This window comes from Rhea americana, unplaced genomic scaffold (genome assembly GCF_003343005.1).
Source record: "Rhea americana isolate MKP2758 unplaced genomic scaffold, rheAme1 scaffold_90, whole genome shotgun sequence".
NCBI lineage: Eukaryota > Metazoa > Chordata > Aves > Rheiformes > Rheidae > Rhea > Rhea americana.
The window spans coordinates 1,196,808-1,204,569 of NW_028187089.1; the positions used below are offsets into that span (position 1 = coordinate 1,196,808).

At 49.7% G+C, this 7,762-nt stretch overlaps 1 protein-coding gene across 5 annotated transcripts in view; it reads right to left on the reverse strand.

The window, feature by feature from the left end:
* Positions 1-7,762, reverse strand: part of ARHGEF9 (Cdc42 guanine nucleotide exchange factor 9) — a 201,691-nt gene that overhangs the window by 114,606 nt on the left and 79,323 nt on the right. The gene's annotated exons all lie outside the window — the stretch shown is intronic.

Consider the following 7,762-nt stretch of genomic DNA (forward strand, 5'->3'; position numbering starts at 1 on the left):
AAAAAAAAACATGCTCAGCTGGAAAAAATGATTTACAGCAGCGAGGGGAGGACAAATGTAGAAATGTTGCCAATATGCAGATGCATCTCGCCCTGTCGCTGCAAGGCGGGAGCTGGGGAGTTTCTGCCCCGCCGCAGCAGCCCCCCGGCRCGGGCAGCACGCTGGCAGCATTTGCGGGGGGAGCACAAGCCAGCTTATGCCCCGACCCTCCCCGGCTCGCCAGAGCTGCTGGCCTGTGCTGCGGACAGCGCATCGGCTGGAGCGCCGGGCTCCAAACTTGCATTTTCCACTGCTAAATCGAGTGAATTGTCAGCCTAACACAGAATTCCTAATGCCATCCTAGGCTGAGCAGAGCAGCAAACACCTGGCGGATGGGGAGGGATTATTGCCGTCCCCAGCCTTTTCCAAACCCATACAAGCAATTTTCCAAAGCCCGAGCCTGAACTCCCAGGAATGTCCAGRAAGTCTCAGTTTTGGCCTCAGCAAAATAAGTGATGGGCCCGAGTGACTGCAAATTTAGGTGCATCTTTAGGCCAGTTAATCTTTTCCTCTAAATTGGAGCCTGGGTCTGATACACCTTTGTTTTCCTAGGGAAAGCATCCGCGGAGATTTTCTTCCTGGATGCAGCAAGCCCAGGCAGTCCTGCGGGCGGCCGAGCGCTGCGGGGGGGGGGGGGGGGGGGGGGGGCGACGGGAAGCAAGGCGGGAAGCAAGGCAGAGGAGCCGGAGCAGGGAAAGGGACCGACTGTCCGGCACCGGAACTGCAACCGGAGCTGCTCCCAGGCCACGCCGTCGCAGCAGACCCGGCTCGGCCCACTGCCTTGTGCCGGCTTGTTCGCTCCCGTCCAGCACCGAGGATGGGGAAGCAGCAAGCTGGACCCTCCGTGCTTCTGCATGTACGTATGAGGGGAAAAGCAGGCAGCTAAAAACAGCAGAAACCTCCAGAAAAAAAAAAAAAGAAAAAAAGAAAAAAGGCGCAGCAACTATTGCACATGCTCAAAAGCCACTTCCGTGGCTGAGAAGCAGGATTTCATTAGGAGCGATGTGCCTGGCAGGTCCCCGGCAGTCATCCTGCCAGAGCTGAGCCAGTCAGCGCGCAGGGGAGGGCAGAGCTTCCGCGCGGAGGCGATGCAGGCGGCCGCCCGCCTTTAAACGAGGGGCCCCCGCTCTCCGGGCACAAACCGAGAAAAGATGCGTGATGGTTACATAAAACAGCGCCTCGCCAGGCTCAGCCCTGTTCCGGCAGCGCACGTGCCCCRGCGTTGCAGCAGCTTTCACGAGCTGCGATTTGCAACGCGAGATAAGCCACGGCCTCTGCTATACGAGAAAGCCGTTGGCAGCTCCAGCATCCTGCATCAGTCGCATCGACAAGGAAGGGGCCACGGCTTCCCCAACGCGTTACCTACATGCCTGTATATATACATACGTGTACATAAATCTCTATAAACGTACAGAGATTTGAATATACTCGACTCCCAAATAAGAGGCAAATCAGAAAGACCATTAKAACAACGCTGATTGCAATAACGTTAATTTTGAGATATCGCTCTGATGTAGACGCTGCCAAATCTTAATTCCTTGTGTGCATAATTGGGCCAAGCCATGTGACCACGACTCCCTCCAATGGACGTCTCCAGCAAGTAGCACAGCCCACTACTTTCGGCTAAACAAATACAGCTTTTCCTCGGGATCCAAATCCCCGAGGATTCAGACTGGGAATGCGTCAAGGTCCTACATTCACCTCCCACCGCCAGGAACACCGGTCTCCGCGTGGGCTGCCCGCCGACGGCAGGCCAAGCCAGTGGCAGTAGGGGGTTTGGCCCCAATTCCCTGTCCTGCACGTGCAGAAGCTTCTCTGCTCCCCTCCATTTCTCTTCCATTAATTGCAAAAATGAAGCACTCCGACAGGTAACCTTAACACTGACCCAGCAACTTATCTTACCGCAGCTGGAGACAGCGTTGGACGTGAGCTCGGTGATTTGGCACGAGCACCTCACCTCTACCGGCCTAGGAAAACGTGCTCACCAGCCAGCCAAAGGTGATAAATCTTCCCGGGAACCTGGAAAAGTTTCGGACAGACCCTGATTCTGAGTGGGAAGTAGGAGTGTGGGACTAAACCACAGCGTAAGGGGAAAGGGCTTGTACACTACCATCGTCCCTGCRCTTCCTTGGTTCCTCCTCCTGCATTTTCCGCTTGAGCACGAGAACTACATTGCAAAAAGGAGGATTTTCTTAAAGATGCCACTTTTTCCTCACTGCAAAAAACATCCGACTCTGACACAGAGCCCTCTTCTCCCCTGCTTCGGCCAGAGGGGAGGCGTCAGCCTACGAACTGCCAAGCTCGTGCAATGTGCAGTTTTTCTTGAGGAACTCAGAAGTTTTGTATGTTTATGGATTGACTTCATTGGAAGCTTTGGGTTCCAGGACCTCTGAAAGGCCCCAAATGCTCCAAATCAGTTATCCAAACAGAGCAGCATGCAAAACCGCAGAGTATTTGTAAGAATTTGGTCTCAGGGAGCTGATCTTGGCAGTTAAAGCCAACTGYTTCTCCTTGCCCATCCACTCCATCTTTCACATGCAAAGTTTCCTCACTTTTGATACAAACTTAGGCTCCTCTTCCAGAAACTTCCCCTTCTCCTTTGCTATGTTCTACGTATCTCCCTTAAAAGGCTTTTCTTCACCCCATCAGCTTGAGTGTCCTCTACCAAACAAGAAAGTTCAAACAAACTTCAGCTTCCTACAGCATCTCATGTATTAATTGCACAACGTGCTTTACCAAGCGTAACGAGACAAGCAAATGATTCATTTATAAAAGTAATACAAAACACAATTACAGAAAGACAAGGGGGGAGGAAGAAGAGGGAGGCAAGACGAAAAGATGATCTCGAAAGCCAGTGGGGCGTAAATGGACTTTTAGAGGAGAAGGCTGAGGTGAGAGCCTGCAAAGCAGCGAAACGGGGGGGAAGGTCGATGGGCACCAGAGTGGAGAGAGACCCAGGAAGCTGCTTTTGCAGCAAGGCTGTGACTGCTAGGGAAAAAAAAAAAGATTTTAAGCCTACTTTTGCAATGTTTAAAGAAGTAAAAGTGCTCACTACCGGAGGCTGAGCTGGCCGTGCTGCTTAACCTGCCTGACCAACCGGACAAGAGTGTTAGCCAAGGAGACTGACCTGAGCACCTGGGTGTTCCACGAAGACAAAAAGGTGGATTTCACCAAAATCTGGGAAGCATCACTCTGACCTTCCCAGCTCAGCCCTTGGCAGGCAGAGTATATACAGCTGAAGATGCACAGAGTGCGGACAAGCTCTGTTAGATGACCCCTTTCCCATTTTTCACCCGTTCTAATCTTGCCTCAGAAAACAAGAAGTGACACTGTAGAGCCAAATTATGTCCCAGTATGGGGATCTACCTATTTTAACCATTTCCTTTAATACTCGTAGCCAGATGGCAATTAAATGTGGGCCTGAGAGCTTACTACCTACTCGTGTACTAATCATAGCTGACTGTCTTCTTCAAAACCAACCGTGTTCCACATGGACAACTGTTAACCCCTTGAGAAAGGGCGGCGGCGACATGTCAGATGCTTGGACCACATCTGAAAAGGAGACCTCAGTTAATCCTGGTTCCTTCTACAAACAGAGCCAATGTCTCAGCAGATGGTGCTCTTCCCTCTGCCAAAGAATTAAAGCACATGCATGATGCTGGGAAGGGGAAGATGAAGCCAAAGCCTTGTCCCTGTGGTCTTACAAGGTGCTCGGGTGCTTCCTCCAGAGCACCMTGAGCAGATCCCACCAGGGTGCTTGCTCTGCAACCAACACACMCTCGCACCGATCATCGCGTCCCTGCTCACGTCCTGCCCCATCCGCTGGGCCGTGCCACCAAGACTCAACTTCAAGGTCTACCCCAGCTGCGGCCGCGTTGCAAAGAAGCAAGGTGTGGGGGGGATGCACCGATATAACCATTTGCGTAGCTTTTGTAATACYGTATAAATCAGAGCTCAAATGGCAGGGAGTGCGAGCTGTTGGGGGAAGGCGGGGGGTTAATCCTGTTGTGCTTGTCTGGATTCCCCTGAGAAAAACAAAACTTCTATTTTTAAGTTTATCTGAACTTAAAGCACAAAGAAAGACTAAAATCTCATGCCTCCAGCAATCACGTTGCAACTGCTTTCCTTTCTACATGCATCTGCTCCACATCCCGGCCTGTACTCTAGAAACATCCTCAGACTCCCAGTTTTGAAAAATTAAAGAAAAAAACAGCTGTAAATCCACTCAAATCCAGGGGAAATCAGATGTGGGGACACCAATTACCCATGGTGACAGAGCAGACCTGAGGGACTGCAAAAGTTCAGCTTAAAAGATGACACATCAAGTTCAGGTGCTCATTTTCATCTTACGTAAGCTCCCTTGATCTGGAAAACTGGCCTAGAAAAATGCATAGGYTTCTCCGGGCTTCCAAATGAGCTTGGAAACCGGGGAAAAACCACGTTCAAAGTGCAGAAATATCCCAGAAAATTGCCCTCCTCCTTTTGCTGCTCCCTCCAGGGACTTTTTCAGGAATTCCAGGGCTTCTGCTCTCCCATCTGAAATTAAATTGCGGAGGTCTCCGCAAGATTGCTGTTAATCTACCCAAGTTTACTTTGGCCAAATAGGGAAACAGGAAATTATCCACCGYGTATACCAGGCAAGCAGAGCCTGCCTCCCCCAAAAAAAACGAGGGAGGGGAAAAAACCAGCCCATCGAACCCGGCGTTGGTGTAAGGAAGACGCGAGCAAAATCGCACGAAGGGGGAACTGCAGCTGGATACCAGCGGGTGCACGCAGCGCTCGCAACGCACGAGTTTTAACCGGCAGTAATACCGACGACGACGAAGCGCCGGCGATCTCCCGGCCGGGAGCCGGGCGCCMAGCGCGACGCTCCTGCCCTCCTCCAGCAACGCGCGCCTTCCCTCGACTCGCCCGCGTTGCCTAACGGGCAACGCTATTTATTTATTTCGTGCTACGGCGTCTTTTCTTAACACGAGAGGCAACTGGCGGCTGAGATAGCTTGATGAATTTTTCCCATTATCTAAGAGCTTAGTCACCCAGGGAATTAGTCATGTTCAAAATAACAGCCAGGCTCAAAGATATTTGGAGCAACTGTTCTGGAGCAGAAGCAGCTAATGTCATAAATACATTAAGATGTTGGCTTGAAGCATTTCAGAGATTTTTCAAGAAATCTTTTTTTTTTTTTAAAAAAAAAAAAAAACAATAAACAAAAAAAAAAAAAAAAAAAAAAAAAAAAACACAAAAAAAAAAAAAAAAAAAAAAAGAGAAAGAAAGGAAAAAAACAATAAACAAGACAGTGGCAGAGAAGTCGTTGGGAGCAGGGACCGGAGCCGGGCCTCTGGTGGGACTGACACGAGGGCAACCTCGAGCGCACGGCTGGTAGTTAGCAACAGGTTTTTATTTAATATACTGCGCTCTTCGCACAAAGGAGCGCCCTTCCGGCACTACTAGCGACACTTGGCCCGTTCACCACCAAATTCCTTTTGAACATATTTTAAGTTGTGATGATACATAGGAGTTTTTTTTTGTTTGTTTGTTTGTTTATGATAGCCGTGAAAAATATCAACACCTGATTATTTTAAATATTTGAACCACATGCCCTGTAAAAATCCGGCTTTAACAGACTGAGACTCCGCAGCTATTGAAACCATTGGCTGCACTCTGGCTTGCACAGATGCAAGATTAAGCAGAGAACGAGGCTTGGAGGGAATAAAGAGGAAACGATGAAGAGGAAGGAAATAAATTGAGGAAATGAAGAAGATGAAGATGCAAGCTTGTATTTCCTTTAATAAATACAACCAAAGCCTCAGGGGAAAAAAGGAAAAACTGCCCTTGTCAGACAAAAACTCCTTCAAAAAAGTTGTATCATGGCACGATTTAAACCAATTCATCTGATTATCCCGATGGATCAATATTCCCTGTGAAAAATGCCTGGCCAAATAATCATCGTACTTACAATGCTCATCCAACGCTTATATTTATTCTCATCACTGGCACTGACAATTGCTTTCATCTTTCAGGGTTCGAAGCCGACACTAGCAGAGTTTAGCAGCTCGGTACCAATGAAGCATGTAAAACACCCTCATGGGATGCTAGCATAATTGGCAAAAGATTAATTGTTTAAAAAATAGAAAGCAGCACACGCAAAGGAGAAAAAAGAAGGCCCGACAACTTAATATTACAGAATAATAGCTCAGATTAAGTGGCTGATTTAGGAATAAAGAGCCACCTGTCATTAGAGCAGAAGGTACTATCATTGGTAAAATACAGCGACGTGCTTCCTGGGGACGGCTCGCTCCTAAAGGGCGCGCGTCTGATCCTTTAACCCAATCCAGAGCTGAGGATGCTAGAAAACAGCACTTTTGATCCATCAGTGACGGTACTCCAGGTTTCAACCAAAGTGACCAAGCAGAATAAAGCCCAGCGATGTTACCCRAAACAATTTTCCATTGCTGTTCTTTAATGAGTGTTAATAAAGTAATAACAGGGGGGAAAACAACAGCCAAAACCCATAATCAGCGGCTTACTGCTCGTGGAAATTGGTCCCGTGTTGGTGCAGATGAAAGGGTAAGGTTCTTCACCATGTGGGAAGTAGCTGAGCGAGTGCAAATGGATCAGCCAACCTCCTCCTGGGAGCAATAGCAGTAAACCACTTTACACTTGTATAGCAAGTTTGGGCCAGAGGACCGGGACAATGATGTCTGCACTGACCCACTAAAGTGCAGCTGCTTCCGGTGTGGGACATCTCATCTGTTTAGTGGAGCGCTGCAATATGACCCAACGTTTTCAATACAAAAAAACCAACCCAACAGGAACAGCAGGGAAACTTGAGTTAACTGGATTATAACTACCTGCATTKGCATTTGGCCAGGACATCTGGACCAAAGCTGCTTGTCTTGCAAGAAGCGAACAGAATTTGTAGCCAGCATGGGTCACCAGGACCCTGACTTCCCAGCCCASCGAGAGACCAAGCTCCCAGCGGCTCAGCCCCTCCTGGCGTGGGAGCCTTGTTCGGGCACCCGCAGAAACAACGTCACCCATCGGATCGCTCAGACCCCGGCCATCCTCCCTGGCACCAGACCCCTCGTTCATAAACTACTACAGAGATCTCTGCTGGATTAATCTTATTTGGCTCAACGGTTTGATGTGGTTCTATGATCCATTCTTTTTCTCTTTTTTAAGTGACACAGAGATCCACAGAGAATCTTCAGACACTGCTGAGGTTGCTAAACCTGCCTACGACACAGAGACACCACAGCCCTCCGCTGCATTTTTCCCTAACTGGAAGGGGCGATCCTGGGAAATTCCTGGGAAGAGCCTGCTTCAACGTCAATCACCGGAGCTTCGTTTTCAAAATATATAGAGATGTATTTTAAATTATTGCCTAGCCAGTAACCATTACGATTTCTCGCTAAGAGAAGGCAAAGATCGGACTCGTCGGAAGCAAAATAAGTGTCCCTTAGTGCCAGCGGCCAGATGAGGCTTTGTGCCTGCGCAGCACCCCGTCCCCCCCCCCGCCGGAGCTCCGCACCTCCCTGGGAAGCAAGGGGAAAGGAAGCGAGAGCGATATCCAGCTTCCCCTCCTTACTTGCTTCCAGCCCGGCGATCCCTGAGGATGGAAACCGGCGGAGGGAGCGGGAGGCGACTGCTGCTGCCCCGGCACGGGCGGCGCGCAAGGGAAAGCCGGGAGGCTCGGAGGGGGCAACGACACCCCCCCCCCCCC